The sequence below is a fragment of the Saimiri boliviensis genome, chromosome 3 (genome assembly GCF_048565385.1).
Source record: "Saimiri boliviensis isolate mSaiBol1 chromosome 3, mSaiBol1.pri, whole genome shotgun sequence".
NCBI lineage: Eukaryota > Metazoa > Chordata > Mammalia > Primates > Cebidae > Saimiri > Saimiri boliviensis.
In genome coordinates, this window is record NC_133451.1 from 12,605,990 (window position 1) to 12,621,838 (window position 15,849).

A 15,849-nucleotide genomic window follows, 5' to 3' on the forward strand; every position below is an offset into this window, starting at 1 on the left:
TGAGATGCTTCATAAGTTTAGCCAAGGCTATACAGCTAGTGCTTGAGCTTTTTCATAACTAAGGAACCTGTTCATTCACCTGACCATGGCCTGTAGAGATAGTGTCTTTCTTAAGACAACCACCACCACCACAATTACTGCTACTTACTGTTATACATGTTTACCCTGTGCCAATGTCTTAATTCTGCTGCTATAACAAAATATTATAGACTGGGTGGCTTACAAACAATAGAAATTTATTGCTCACAGTTCTGGAGGCTGAGAAATCCAAGATCAAGGTGTTGGCAGATTCAGTGTTTGGCAAGCGCCTGTTCTCTGGTTCATAGATGGCAACTTCTCATCATGTCTTCACATGATGGAAGGAGTGAGAGGTCTCTCTGGGGCTCTTTCATAAGGACACTAATCCCATTCATAAGGGCTTTAAACCCATCACCTAATCACCTCCCAAATACCATTGCCTTGGAAGGCTAGGATTTCAACTTATGAATTTTGGGAGACGTAAACATTCAGACCATAGCATTCTATTCTGGCCTCCCCCAGAATTCATGTGCTTCTTACATGCAAAACACATTTATTCCATTCCAATAGCTTCAAGTCTTTTAACTTGTGCCAGCACTGACTTTAAAGTCTAAGTCCAATGTCTCATCTAAATATAATGATATTTAGATATCAGATGTGGGTGAGACTCAAGATATGATTCATTCTGAGACAGATTCCCTTCTAGCTGTGAGACTATGAAACCAAACAAGTTATATGCTTCCAGAAACGCACTGGTGGAACAGGCACAGTAGGACCATTCCAAAGAGAGAAATAGAAAAGAAAAAAATGAGTGACAGATCCTGGGCTAGTATAAAACCTTAAAGCTTGAGGATGATTTTCTTTAACTCCAGGCTCTGTCCTGTAGTCTTACTGGGATGGTGATCCCGATCCCATGGCTCTGTTGAGCATTGCTCTAGTGGGGGCTCTCTGTGGTGACTGCACCCCATGGCGATTCTCAGCCTGAGTCATAAGCCTGAGGCTCTGGGCAGCTCCATCTTTCTAAATCTGCGTGGAGGCAACCATACTCCCATGGCTCATGCACTTTGTTACTGGCAGAGATGGTACCTTGTGGATGCTGCCAAGATTTATCATTTGTGCCTTCCAGAGGGGCAGGCACAGTGACCTGCACCACACCTGGCCTCACTGGAGCTGCACCTGGGTGGCTGAGAATTGCTATACTGGCAAGCAGGGAGCAGTGCCTAAGGTGGTGCCAGCCAGCCAGTGCTGAGGTCCCACAAGTGTCTGAGGCTCTTTCTTTAAAATTGTTCTGTCCTCTAGGCTCTGATCTGGGCGTGAGAAGGTAAACGCAGCCTTGATGGTTTTTGAAAAGCTTTTGGGGTTACTTTTCCCTTTTCTTGGACAATAGGTCCTGGATAATCCATACTAATCTTAGGTTGCTTGGCCACAACCTATTCTTGAATATACTTTCTCATACTTTTAATATGGATAGGCTGTGAAATTTCCTAACCTTTCAATTCTGTTTCCCTTTTGATGAAAAATTCTGTCTTTAAATCATTTTTCTCTTCTTATATTAGACTATAAACATTCAAGAGGAGCCAAGCCATACCTTGAACACTTTGCTTAGAAATTGCCTCAGTTTCCTCAGGTTTCCAGTAACATGTTCCTTATTTCTATCTGAAACCTCACCAGGATGGCCTTTACCATCCATATTTCTACAATCATTCTGTTCATGATATTTTCTTAGAAGGTTGAGGCTCTTTACACAGCTTTCTCCTTTTTGTCCTAACCCTCGCAAGGATTACTCTTAATAGTCCACCTAGAAATGTAGGCTTTTTTTTAGCCTACACCTCAAAACTTTTCTAGGCTCTACCCATGATCCCATTCCAAATCTACTTCCATATTTTTAGATCTTTGTTACAGCAGCACCTCCAATTTTCTTAGTGCATTTGACCTGTTATAACAAAATACTGTAAGTTGGGTAGCTTGTAAAGAAGAGAAATCTATTCGTTATAGTTCAGGAGTCTGGGAAGTCCAAGGTCAAGGTGTTGGCAGACTAGATATCTGGTAAAGACTTGCTCTCTGGTTTATAGTACTTTCTTGCTATGTCTCTACATGGTAGAAGGGATGAGGGGTCTCTCACAGGGTTGGTTGGTTTGTTTGTTTGTTTTAATAAGGACACCAATTCCACTTACGAGGGTTCTCTTCCCATGATCTAATCACCTCCCAAATACCCCATCACTTAATACCATAGATAACCTTGGGGTTTATAATTTCAATGTATGAAATTTGAGGGGACACAAACATTCAGACCATAGCAGCCTGATTCTGAATCAAGGGATTTATATACATTGACTCATTTAATCCTGTTGTATGCAATGTAGAAAGAATTTGGCAACTATCTGACATATGGTAGTAATTTAATTAATGTTAACTTATGTGACTCTATTTTTAAATAAGGAAAGACTGAGGCCCAGAAAGGTTAAGTATCCTGTCCTAAGTTGCACAGCTGGTAAACAATGTGCGTACGATTTGAATACAGGCCATGTGGTTATGTGTTTTAGCTCTTATCCATGATGTGTTTTGCCAACCTGTGTTGTGGTTGGGTTGCCTCAGTGTGTGTTTGTGGGCAGTACATGCTGAGTTTTAGTCTTTTGTAACTTTTTTCTGGCAATACTTAGAGGTTCTTTCTTTTTAAATCAAATTTCTATTTCAAGTCATTTTAGCTTTGGATCTCCAGTTCCTCAGAGACTATTGGGGGTGTGGCCCACTCTGTGGTTCCTCTCTAGAACCGGTTCTTTTTTTTTTTTTTTTTACCCTCATTTAGGAAGGCCTGAGGATCTGGGATATTGGAGGAGGAGCATTTTTACCTATGGTGCCTGAATGCTGCATGCTTTTTCAAAGGGTTTGTAGAATTCCATCCTCATGAACACAATTGGATTTGAGATTTAAGTCATAGGGGTTTGCTATTCTGCATTTTATGAGAATTTCAAATATAAGGCTATTCCCTAAGTAGACAATGTCTTGGAATTCCCTCATCTCTAGTCTAGGCTGCAACTTTTTGTTCATGTTGCTTTATTCCATAAAGATTTTATCTGTCAGGCTCTGTGCCTAGTAACACAGAGAAAGCAAACTGAAGGGGATTCAGACTCTGTATTCAAGTCTCTGGCATATGGCAGAAATTCGTAGTGGAAGGTTTCATAAAGGAGGTAAAATTTTACCCAAGGCTTGAAAGATGCTCGGATTTTGATAGAAGGAGAAGGAAGTACAGCTCAGAAATCTAGAACCATTTAAGCTTAGGCATGGAGGTGAGAAAGGGCAAGATGAGCTGAAGGAGGCAGACGACATTCCAGATAAGCTTGAGATTTCTGTTTGCAGCAGAGGAAAGTGACTCTTTAAATTTTTGCTCTTCTCTGACAATAGAATAGCCTCAGCATGGGCTTTCCACTCGATCTCACCATTGGAAACCTTCACCTGTCGCATCTCCCCAGAGGATGAAGAGACCCTTCATGCCTCACGACGTTAATAACAAAAACCAGCCTCTATTGTTCACTGTCTTAGCCAATTCAGGATGCTGCAACAAAAATACCATGGTCTGGGTCGCTTATAAACAACAGAAATTTATTTCTCACAACTGTAAGGGTTGGAAAATCCAAGCTAAAGCACCAGCATATTTGGAGTCTGGAGAAGGCCCACTTTCTGGTTCACAGATGGTAGCTTTTTGTGTAACCTCATGTGACAGAAGGGACAAGGGAGCGCTCCAGGGCTTTATAGAAGGGCACTGAGCTCATTTATAAAGGCCTTGCCTGATGATTTAATCATCTCCCAAATGCCCCACCTCCAAATGCCATCAGATTGGGGTGAGAATTTCAATGTATGATTTTGGGGACACAAATATTCAGTCTATAACATGCACTTTCTGTGTGCTAGGGACAGTGCTAAGCACTTTGTGTGTGTCATTGCCTTTGAGCTAGAGTTGATTATTCCCATTTTGCAGGGGAGAAACCAGTAGGCTCAGAGAAGTTCCAGGTCACAGGCCAAGTAAGGGGTGAAGTAGGTTTTCAACTCCAGGTATGTTTGACTCCTTCCACTTCTTTCCCTACACTTTTGTACTAGAAGGAGATTTTCCAGGAGTTGGCAGTAGAAAGAACACTACTGTTGGCCTTAGAAGGCGAGCATGGAGCTGTGGTCGTCGATTCCCATCGAAGGCTTTAGAGCAGCAGCATTCTAAAATATGATTCCAGCCACATAGGCAATTTTAAATTTACTATTAGCCCCGTGAAAAAAGGAAGCAGAAACATGTGGTTCACATTAATCATGTATTTGATTTAACTCAATATATCTAAAATATTTTAACATCAATCAATACTTAAAAAGTTATTAGTGGAAATATTTATATTTTTCTAGCAAATCTTTGAAATTCTATGTTCATTTTACACTTAAAGTACATCAGTTTGGCGTAACCACGTTTTGAGTACTCAATACACACATGTGAGCAGTTGCTGCCCTCCTGGATGTCACGGGTTTAGAGGAAACTTTAGTTATCATCCATGATAACAATCATTGCTAACTCTACAAACATTTATTAGGTGTTGGAACTTGTATTAGTTTGCTAGTGCTGCCATAATGAAAGACTGCAGAGTAGGTGGTTTAAACAACATAAATGCATTTGTTCAAAACTCTGGAGGTGACAAAACCAAGATCAAGGTGTTGCCAGGTTTTATTTCTCCTGAGGCTTCTCTCCTTGGCTTGCAGATGGCTACTTTCTCACATGGTCTGATATGTAAGCACATCCCTGGTTTCTTTCTGTGTGTCCAAGTTTCTTTTTATAAAGACACCAATAAGATTGGATTAGAGCCCAGTCTGATAGCCGTGTTTTAACTTAGCCACTTCTTTAAAGGCTGTCTGAAAATAAGTCACATTCTGAGATATTGGGGCTAAGATAGCAACATATGAATTTGGTGGAGAGGCATGGTCCAGCCTGTAAAAGACATCAAGCTATGTATTTTATATAACCAGTTAAATTTTCATAATTTCTTGACTAGTACTATCAGTAAATGAATTTTACAGATATAAAATTTGAGGCAAAAAGAGATCAGGTATCTTCTTTAAGGTCATAACACTGGTAATGCAGAACCAGAATTTATTTATACACAGTTCTGTCTAATAAGAGTCTTTATTCCTTTGTAAAATTCACTACAGAAATTTCAAAATATAATTGGAAGCCTTGATATCATACTAGACAAAGCAGAAGAATGAATTTCAGAGCCTGAAGACTGGTCTTTTGAATCAACCTAGTTAGGCAAAAATGAAAAAAAAATTTAGAAAAATGAACAAAACCTCTGAGAAATAAGGAATTATGTAAAGTGACCAAGTCTGTCATTCACTGGCACTCTTTAGAGAGAAGAGAAAGCATGCATCTTGGAAAACGTATTTGAGGGTATAATCCAGGAAAATGTCTCCAATCTCACTAGATGGGTTGGCATGCAGATATAGGAAATCCAGAGAACTCCTGAAAGGTATTATACAAGATAACCATTCCGAAGGCTTGTACTCATCAGACCTTCCAAAGTCAATACAAAAGAAAAAAACTTAAAGGCAGCTGCAGAAAAAGGCCATATTACCTATAAAAGAAATTCTGTCAGACTAATGGTGGACTTCTTGGCAGACACCTTACAAGCCAGAAGTGATTGAGGACCTATTTTTAGCATTTTGAAAGAAAAGAAATTCCAATCAATAATTTCATATTCTGCCAAACTAAACTTGATAAACAAAAGAGAAATTATAGTCTTTTCCCAGACAAGCAATCTCTAAGGGAATTTGTTACCACCAGACTGGCTTTATAAGAGATGTTTAAGGGAGTTCTAAATATAGAAACAAAAGAATGATACTTGCTACTCCAAAAATAGATGTAAGTGCATAGCCCACAGACCCCATAAAGCAACTAACTACACAATCAAGACTACACAGCAACTATCTAACAACACCATGGCCAGAACAAAACTTCACATATCAGTATTAACTTTGAATGTAAGTCGCCTAAATGCTCCACTTAAGAGATAGAGTGAAAAATTGGATAAAATACAACACTCAACCACCTGCTGTGTTTAAGAGACCCATCTCACATGTAAGACCCATCTCACTCATAGGCTCAAAGTCAAGGAACGGAGAAAGATATATTATGCAAATAGAAAACAAAAAGGAGCAGGGATTGCTGTTCCTGTATCAGACAAAACAGACTTTAAATCAATAACAGTAAAGAAGAAAAAAAGAAGGAAATTTCATAATGATAAAGGGTTCAATTCAACAATATTTAACTCTCCTAAATATGTATGCACTAACATTAGAGCACCCAGATTCACAAAACAATTACTACTAGACCTTTAAAAAGAGTTAGCCACACAATAGTAGTGGGGGACTTCAATACCTCACTGACAGCATTACATAGATCATCCATGTAGAGTCTTCATTCTTGTTATCCAAGCTGGCCAAATGAAACATGGTTGCCTTCATGATGGGTATATTTGGGTGCGGCTCAAAGTCTGTTGCACTTTATTATGAGTTCCTCTTAATGGTGTGTGGAAAAGCAGCACCATCAGGGAAAGGGCTTCAGAAGGGTAGAGAAGTTGAGAGCACAGGCAGGTTTTTAATTTCATTTTTCTTACAGACACTTTGATCTTGGAATAGAGATACAGGTCTGGGAGGAGAAAGGCTGGCTGCATGGATGGAGTTACACAGTGGGATTTGACATCCTGAGCAAAAGAGGAGATAGTGATGGCTTATTGGGCTGGCTACATCCCTGAAGATGAAAAACACATTTTTTCCCTCCTGATATCTAGCTGACCAAAAATGCAAGGATATGAAGTAAAATATGGATGGTATTGCAGGAGGAATTGTGTGTCCCACGATAATATGTTGCAGCCCTTACCCTGGAACCTGTGAATGTGACTTTATTTGGAAATAGGGTCTTTGCAGATGTCATTAGTTAAGAAGAGATTATACTGAGTGAAACTGTAAGTTGAATACCTGGCGTCTTTATAAGAAGGCCATGTAAAGACAGAGACACACAGGGAGATCCCTATGTGAAGATAGAGGCAAAATAGGGGTGATGAATCTATTAGTTTGGTGCAAAAGTAATTGCAGTTTTTGCCATTACTTTCAATGGTAATACGTGGTGAGGAACATCAAGGATTAACAGCAAACACTAGAAGCCAGGAGAGGGGCATGGAACAGATTGTCCCTCAGAGCCTGCAGAAGGAAACAAGCTTGCTGATATCTTGATATTGTACTTCTGGCCTTCAGAACTGTGAGACAAAACAATTTTGTCATTTTAAGCCACCAAGTCTGTGCAACTTTGTTACAACAGCCCTAGGAAACTAATACAAATGGGAAGGGAGAAGCTATTCATGAAAATAATTGCTTCGGATGAGAATAAGTATGACTCAGAGAGAAGAATAGAGGTGCAAAATGTGTCTGGAGACTTACAGGAAAGAACAAATTTAGACGAAGATAGGAATTATGGTCTTAGAATCTTCACACAATTGGGTAGGGTATAACACATAAAATAAAGTAATGACAAAAGGTGGTAGGTGTGATATTTTAAAGTTACCAAGAAGTGGGCTGGAAATTACTATTTGGTATAAATGGAAAGAAGAAGAATATACGTGTTACATGGGGAGGGAATTTGTGTTTAACAACAAAAACAACAAAAACAAAAGACAGACTCATGAAAATCAGAGGCCTGAGAGGGGAATCGGGCCAGCAAAGCTTAGGGTGAGGATATAAATAAAGATGCATTGCAGTGATGTTCTTAAAGGTATAATAAAAAGCCATATGAACCTTGAATGAACTGATGTCTTTGTTTCCCAGGTCACAAGGTGGCTCAAAAATAAGATTCTGTAGTAATGGAAACTCACGCCAACTGTCCAGATACCTGCTACAAATTTTATCTGACTGAAAGTGGGAAAGTGTGACATGATTTTTTCTTGCTTTACTGATAATTTCATTTCACAAGTGCCAGTGACAAAAGAAATTTCTACTCTGGACCTAATTATGAGCTGTTAATGGGTTGGTGAAGTGGAGATGACAGGAATCTTAAGAGACCCAGATGGGATTCCCCCTTTTTGGGGTGATATGCCCTTACAGAGTTTATGAACACTAATGGGAAGATAAGATAAACTTAGTCAGGATTGCACCCTAGACTTTGGAAAGAAAGGTTTAAAAAACTTTCAGAGAGCATCCTTATCTTTATCTCTTATTGGTGGATAATGTCAAATTCCATAGGCTTTTTTCTCTCCTTCCCTTCCTCTTATGTACTTCTACTTACAAGTGAATCATTAAGGAATGTTAAGTTTTAGCATTTAAAAGTAGAAATTTGTCAGGACTGGTATTTGCAGAAAAATAAAACTGGTACCCAGCCAGAAGTCAGGCAGCTTCATAAGCTTCCGTGCCTGGCTGCATCCAGGTGGCAGCACTCCCACTGGACGAACTCTCAGTTGCTGTGTATCAAGGGTAGATGGTTGTGCTTGTCACATGCTGCTATCATACCTGTTACATATAAATGGCAGCTCGTTTGTTTCATCGTTGTTAACTTAGATTGTTGTACATTGTTAGCAAAATTTTATAGTGGTTATTTTTATGGGAAATAAAAATATTTTTATCTTTTATATTTTGAATAACTGTATCTTATGATGTATATTACCATAAATTAGAATGTGAAATAGCAAACTGCTATGATTAAAGCAAAGGAATGCATCATCTTCACCATCCTTAAAATTGTACTGTACACATTTTATTGCTAACACTAGAAGCAGATTGACCAGTGTGAATGTTGGGCCCACCTAAGCTATTTAAACCTCACCTTCTTTATCACTAGAATGGGAATAATAGGACCTATTTTCATGAGAGTTAAATGACATTATGCATATGCATTGTTTAGAAAATACTCAATAAATAGCTAATAATTACAAATACTTAAAGATTGCTTATAACTGGCTAGGCACTATATGAAGTGTTTTGCATATATTGACTAATTAATCCTCAGAAAGCCACATGAGGTAAGTACTACTGTTATCTCAAATGGTAGTTCATAGTTGTAAATAATGGTAGTTTTATAAATTAGAAAAGCCCAAGGCACAGGGCATTTAGGTTAACTTTCAAAATTGCAGTTAGCAAGTGGCAGAGTGGGTATTTGGACCCTGGAAGCCTGGTCATAGTTGTCTTACTGGTAACTGGTATACTGCCTCTGATAATAACAAAAACATACCCCTTTCTCTTCCAAAAGGGTCATGCAATAAGATGAAGTGAATGGCCTAGTGAATGGTCTCTATTTGCAAACTATTTCTCTCCCTGCTTTCTGTGCATCTGGAGGGGATGCGTCTTACCCCAGTTTTCAGCACTAAGCTCAGCCCTTGCTTAATGGATGGTTGTCAGTCTCATCCCCTTATTTACCTTTTCAGTCATGGTATTTTTGTTGATCATACTAATAAAGCATTGTTCTGCCTGGGAGCACCACCTGGATGGAAGTCTTTCTAGATTCCACTTTGAATCCAGTGCTCTTTGGTTGAGGTATACTTTGTTGCAATTCCAGGACCAAAGGCTGCCTCCAGAACAGAAGCCATCCGGCTGAGCACCTGGAAAATGCCATTTTCCACTTGTATTTATCAGGTGCTCCCTGATTGTAGATTTAAAAACAATGTAGGCCATACAAGTGCAGATTTCATACATGCATGTATTTTGCAATGGTGAAGTCTGGGCTTTTAGTGGACCCATCACCCAAAGGGTGAACATTGTACCCAAGCGGTTATTTTTCAACCCTCGCCTTCTTCCCACCCTCTCACCTTTAGCAGTCTCCAGTGTCTTTTATTTCATTATGTATATCCATGTGCACCCATTGTTTAGATTTCACTTATAAGTGAGAAAATGCAGTATTTGACTTTCTGTTAATAAAGGTTTCCAGTTCCATCTATGTTGCTGCAAAAGACATGATTTCATTGTCTTTTTTTTTGAGAAGGAGTCTTGCTCTGTTACCCATGCTGGAGTGCAGTGGGTGATCTTGGTTCACTGCAATCTCTGCCTCCTGGGTTCAAGCGATTCTCTTCCCTTGGCCTCCCAAGTAGTTGGGATTACAGGCATGCACCACCACACCCAGCTAAATTTTTTGTATTTTTAGTAGAGACAGGATTTCACCCTGTTAACCAGGCTGGTTTCAAACTTCTGATCTCAGGGTATCTGCCTGTCTTGGCCTCCCAAAGTGCTAGGATTGTATGTGTAAGCCACTGTACCTGGCCAATTTTATTCTTTTTAATGGCTGAGTAGTATTCCATGGTATGTGTGTGTGTATGTATATATGTATGTATGAACATGCTATAAAATCCTTATATATGTCCTAAAAAACGTTAATTGCTAAAATAGCCTTTTAAAACTAGTTTCCATTCATTAACAAAGCAACAGATGAGTATTTGTTTAGATTTTTTAGCTTTAATTCAAATGTATGACATCTTAGTAAAGCAAGCCCACATTGTAAAATTCATAATACTTTTTTTTTTCTATATGCAAGCTGAAAAGGACATGTACAGTGTACATCTATATATGTATGTATATGTGTGCATATACACATATGTACACACATACATGCACACCATACTTATGTGCACACATATGTACACACTGTACATATGTAACATGGTACATTTGTACAATCATGTACACATATATGTACACACTGTACATAGGTACACTCTCTGCACACACATATATATACTGTATACACATACACCCCATATGTATATACACACTTATACACACACTATACACATGTATGCATACATGTACACACCACACATGTTCACACATAACATGGTACACATACACACATGTACACATATGTACATATGGTACATATATACACACTCTGAACTTGCATATATGCACACATATATACTGTATACACACATACCCTGTATGTATGTACACACTTGTATACACACTGTACATATGTACACACATATATGTACACACCACACATGTTCAAACATGTACACACTGTACATGTATAACACTGCACATATACACACATGTACAGATATGTACATATGGTACATATATGCATACATAGACACTCTTAACTTGCATATATATACACAGAATATGTATATATATATATATATATATATATATATATATACTGTATACACACACACTATATTTCCTTTATTGAATCCTCATTTATGAAAATTTAGGTTGATTCCATTTCTTTGATAGAGTCAATGGTGCTGTGATGAATATACAAATGTAGGTCTGATAATAGATTTTTAGTTTTGAAATGAATCTTAGTGATAGGCCTCAAGAAAAGAAACAGAGATCCAAAGATGTGAGGTTACTTTCTGGAGCTTACACAGACAGTCAGGGGAAGATTTCAGACTAGAAGCCAGGATACCCAACACTACTTGTCTTTTTCAACTTATATATGGAAAGAAAACTTGGAATATTATGAACTTTACAAGATGGGCTTTGCTAAGACATCACAGGACGTTTGAATTAAAGCTGAAATGTCTAAACAAATACCCGTCTGCTGCATTGTTAACAAATGGAAAACTGTAATTTTAAAAGGCTATTTTAACAATCAGCATTTTTAGGGCTTATATAACGACATCCATAGAATGCTTATAAACAGTAAAACTGAGGCAGTACAATTTAATGGCACTTGATGGGACCGCAAGTGAAAGCTCTGTACAATTAGCTTTGTTTAGCACATCACAAGTCAAATAAGTGTTCTATGAAAGATCAAAGCAATTCAAAACATTTAAACTGTTACATTTTTTGAAATCTATAAGTATCTAAGAACCAAACTAGACAGTTCTTTAGGCAAAGTCAAATTATTCGACTAAAGAAAACTGTAGAAAAGACAGTTTGAGTCAAGGATTCTGTTTGAATCAGGATCCATAAAAATATTCTTTTAACGGATGAGCTATTTGTGAAATTAGATTTAAAGCAAATGGCTAGTCCATATTTTAAAGTAAGTGGCTTAAGGTTTTCCTTAGAAAGGAGGAGATTTGTGAATTTAGGGGAAAGAGATCTTCTTAATGAATATATTAATAGTGGTCAAATATAATAATTGGTTAATCAATGCTAGGCATTTACTAGTTATGTGACCCATATACAATCTGTCATTCTTTCCCCAGTGCTGTCTCTGTCCTTTGCATATACTTCAGGTGTGGCAGTAATCTCACCCTGAAAGTATATATGGCTCATGAACAACTTATGGGCAGAGACACTACCTCTTTGATTTTTTTTTTTTTTTTTTTTGAGACGGAGTTTCGCTCTTGTTACCCAGGCTGGAGTGTGCAATGGTGCGATCTCGGCTCACCGCAACCTCCGCCTCCTGGGTTCAGGCAGTTCTCCTGCCTCAGCCTCCTGAGTAGCTGGGATTACAAGCACGCACCACCATGCCCAGCTAATTTTTTGTATTTTTAGTAGAGACGAGGTTTCACCATGTTGACCAGGATGGTCTCGATCTCTTGACCTCGTGACCCACCCGCCTCAGCCTCCCAAAGTGCTGGGATTACAGGCTTGAGCCACCACGCCTGGCTGGATTTTTTGTTTTAACAGACAAGGTGAGTTATTCTTGTCATATATGGAATATGTGGCAGACCCAGGATTAGGACTCAGGTCCTTTGACTCAAAGTTCCTTTGGAAATAAATGAAGACCCACCAAATGAGAACAAGCAAAGGCTATTTATTCAGAGCTAGCTATAGCAAGGGAGTCAACAGCCATTGTCACTTGTTAAAGACTGGCAGAGTAATGAGAAAGTTTAATAGTGGAAAAAAAAGAAGACTCCAGGTATGGCCTGACTGGAGACTGTTGGCCTGGAAAAGCTGGTGGTGACTAATCAGAAGTGAGCATCCTATGAGATTGGTTAGGGGTACGTATTTGTATGTATTTGACTTTTTTGGTTGGTCCTAAGTTGGAAGCAGGGATAGAAAATAGAGAAGCTGTCAGTTATTAATCAAGTCCTAGTTGTTTTGGTCCAACTGTTACAGGGTTTATTATTTGCCTTCCAGGACTGGTTGCTGGCATATTAGGTTGGTGCAAAAGTAGTCATGTTTTTTGCTATTTAATGGCAAAAACCACAATTACTTTTGCACCAATCTGATAGCTGTCTGATTCCTGTGTGACTCATAGACAGACAGCTAGATTCCTGGGCTGGTTACTGGAAACAATGGGTTGATTTCCTGAGATGGTTGCTGCAGATCATGGGTAAGAGTTCATATGGGCTCTTATGACTCATTTTATCTACAGTCTGGCCATTGTATATTCCTTCAGCTCAGTTCTCTTCCTTCTAGATCAGGACCCAGAATACTTTCTGTAAAGAGCTAGACTAAAAAAAATATTTTCAGCTTTGTGGGCCTTACAGTCTCTGCTTCAATTACTCAACTCTGTCACTTGAGCACTAAAGTAGCAGCAGACAGCAGGTAAACAAATGAATCTGGCCATCTTTCAGTACAACTTTATTTTCAAAAACAAGCAACAGGCTTGATTTGAACCTGGGGCCCCAGTTCAGCGACCCCTGTTCTGGACTGAAGAGTTTGCACAAAATCAACAAATGTGCAAATAGCAACTGTCTCCTCTTACGTTATGATTCATTCCCTTTTGGCCTGTCTTAACGCTATTGAAGCTGCGATCATTGTGGTCTGGTTTCTAAGTGGTGTCATATTCAAGAACCATAGTTCAACAACCAAAAATTTGAAAAAATATTATTATTTTTTTCCCTCCTCTCAAAAGGTATTATATAGCACTCATTTAATTACTAAAGGGATACTTCTCATCATATTTTCCTTCTGTCTCATTTCTCTATAGCCCAAACTTCCATTTATAGCTCATACTCCCGTTTAAGAATCTCTTAGTTGCTAAAACCCCCAAAGAAAGCCTCTGTCATGCACAAAGAACCATCATTCCCTTAACACATCATGTAGCAGGCAAGAGTAACATTGTCAAATTGGCAAAAGTGGTCTGTCCTTACCCTTGAACCCTTGTATGTGCAACATGGCTGCCACAGTTCCAGGCATCACAAGAAGTTAGAATAGTATCCAGAGAAAGTAGAGGCCATTTCTTCCGTGTATTTTCTTAAAAGTGAAGAGCCCTCTCCCAGAAGCTTACCAGCAGACTCATCCTCACGTTTCATTGACCCAGTTGCATTACCTACTCACACCTGTCTTATCACTGCCAAAGACAATGGAATCACCATGGTTGGCTTAGATCAGGCAGAAGTCACCTGCCGATGCTGGGGATGCATCCTGTCTTCTCTGATGACATAGTTTTGTAGGAGAGGATAGATGTGAGTGAATTAATTTGAGATTCTCTAGGAAGGTTGAGTAAGAGAGGGTTGATATTGAGAAGCCAACCAGTGGTATCTTCAGCAACAGGCAAAGAGGTAGGGAGAGAAAAGAGAGCAGGAGAAAGGAGAGGATTTATGAAGAATCTGTCTTCAGGTTTTTAACATTATTCAAAGTAGAAACAATCAAGGATATCGTTTTTGTGGCAGACAGGCCTGGTTTTGTTGATAAAGAGTTGACCCCTACCTTCCCCTCAACACATTATATGTCAGGCAAGAGCAGGTAAGAGTAACATTGTCAAATTGGCAAAGATTGTCTTCCTTTTCTCCAGCCCAATTTTGATGTCTACTTTTACTCTTTTCGTAAATCTCACCTTATTGTGCATTGAGTACCTTGCACACCCCACTGTGAATGTTTTGAGTGGAGGGAGCTCTGGTTGTGGAGACGGAAAGAGCTGGGCATGAATCCTCGTTCTGCCATTTACTAGGTTATGACCTTGGGCAAGTTACTTGACCACAATGAATATTAGTTACCCTGCATATGCAAAGGAAAGATGTCTACCTTCCTAGCTTATGCAGTCATTATGAAGATTAATGAATGAAATCATTTTTCTTAAAGCACCTGGTACATATGCACTAAATGATATTTTCATTTTTCCTTTGGATTAACCAAACCTGTCTACTCATTGTTCCCTGAACTCACTCATTTTGTGATTTTCTATCTTTACATGTAGCTTATACCATTTTATTTTCTTTCTACTCTGCTGCTCTCTCCACCTGCTATGTCTGTCCCCCTCATCTCCATCATGGATCTGAACCAGTTCAGAACACAACAACACAAAACAAGAGTGATAATAAGGCCTGCTGTACAAATTTGTGATTGCAGATTAAGAACCAATTATGATCTGAAATGTGAACAAAGAACTACAGGCAGACATCTTACTCATCTATAATGTAATTGTTGGAAATCTGGCTTGATTCCAGATTATTTATAAACCCCCTTTCCTTATTTCATACAAGGAGTAATTCTCTGAAGGAGCTGCAGGACCTGTGGAGTAGAGGGCATCCTGGAGGAGACCTCATAGTATCATATACGGCCCCCAAAATTAACATTGTCCAAAAGATACCAGAGTAGTGCAATCCAGAAGCTGTCAGTCTAGATCAGGGGCCACATGAGACAATGGTATAGGAGCTCAGGGTAACTGAGTGGAAGAGAGAAATTACCACGGGAGCTGTTGGCTAGAGTCTTGATGTCTCCATGTGTCATTTTTCTTCATGGGTTAGTTATGTGTTATTTGAGCATTAATGTTCTCATCTTCAAATGGGAGTCCATACCTAACTCTATTTCTTATCTTTCATGAGAATGTAAACCCCAGAGTGATAGAGTCAATATTTATTTTATTTATTAATTTAACAATTATATCTAACTTATAATATACTATCTGGCATGTAATAAATACAATAAATGCTGAAAAATGAAACAGTGTAAAATAAGAGGACATAGATGCAAATCTTTGTA

General features: G+C 38.7%; 1 pseudogene; it reads left to right on the plus strand.

Moving 5' to 3' along the window:
• LOC141583975 (splicing factor C9orf78 pseudogene) overlaps positions 1-15,849 on the plus strand; it is a 358,102-nt pseudogene that overhangs the window by 38,865 nt on the left and 303,388 nt on the right.